The sequence below is a fragment of the Bison bison genome, unplaced genomic scaffold (assembly GCF_000754665.1).
Source record: "Bison bison bison isolate TAMUID 2011002044 unplaced genomic scaffold, Bison_UMD1.0 scf7180017864503, whole genome shotgun sequence".
Lineage (NCBI taxonomy): Eukaryota > Metazoa > Chordata > Mammalia > Artiodactyla > Bovidae > Bison > Bison bison.
Window position 1 is genome coordinate 1062390 of NW_011495061.1, and position 1000 is coordinate 1063389.

General features: G+C 60.6%; 1 protein-coding gene across 1 annotated transcript in view; it reads left to right on the forward strand.

The window, feature by feature from the left end:
* Nucleotides 1-1000, forward strand: part of PTPRN2 (protein tyrosine phosphatase, receptor type, N polypeptide 2) — a 373453-nt gene that overhangs the window by 4475 nt on the left and 367978 nt on the right.

Below are 1000 nucleotides of genomic sequence, written 5' to 3' on the forward strand. Positions count from 1 at the left end.
GCGGAGCGGAGGTGAACGGTGCAGGGGCCGCGCTGCACAGAGACCGCGTGCCAGGTGAGCTCACACGCATGTGCATCTGGGCACGCGGCTGCAGGCTTGCCGCATGGTGCTGCCTGCTTGCTGCTGGGAGGTGGGTCTGCAGTGACGACTTTGGTCCGTGTGACTCTGCCTCTGGACGCTCTCCTAACGGGCTGAGCTTGCAGGGCAGGCGTGTTGGAGGGTGGGCTGCGCTCTGGTGAGGGAGGGGAGGTGCCTCCGTGCAGGGGCAGGGCGGATGGAAGCGCTTTGTGTGGGGTTTGTGAGTTAAAGTTAGAGTCAGATACTCCAATGGTCAAGTGAAAGGGTCTGTGCGAGGCTCACACCCTCCTCCGAGGGGCTCCAGCGAGAACGCAGAGACCCTCACACCACAGCACACACACATCCTTCTCACACACTCACACAACCCATATCACATACACAAACTCACCCACACAGTCTCACACACTTACAGATACCCCCCACCATATACACAGTCACACAACCCACATCACCCACACGCACAGACACACTCACCCACATACAGTCGCACACTCACAGAAACTCACCCACCACACACACACACACACAACCCACATCACACACTCATACACAGGTACACTCACACACATATAGACACACACATAGATGCACAAACTCACACAGTCTCACACACTCACACACACGCACACACAGGGACACTCCCTCACACCCCCAGCACACACACATGTACACAAACACCCGGCAGCTCACGCACATGCACACTCATGCCCACTCACACACACTCACAGACAGCGGCCCGGCCCTTGGGGGTGGAGGGCTGACCCGGGCAGGCTCGTGTCCCCGTCTGGTCTGTGCCCAGGGTCAGGCAGTGACCCTGACCCCTGGGCGGTGCCCTGCACACAGTGGGCCCCAGGAGGAGCTGGGGAGGGCGCAGGCCCCCTCTCGTGGGGGGACGGGCTCAGCTGGTGCAGGAGAGGATGGG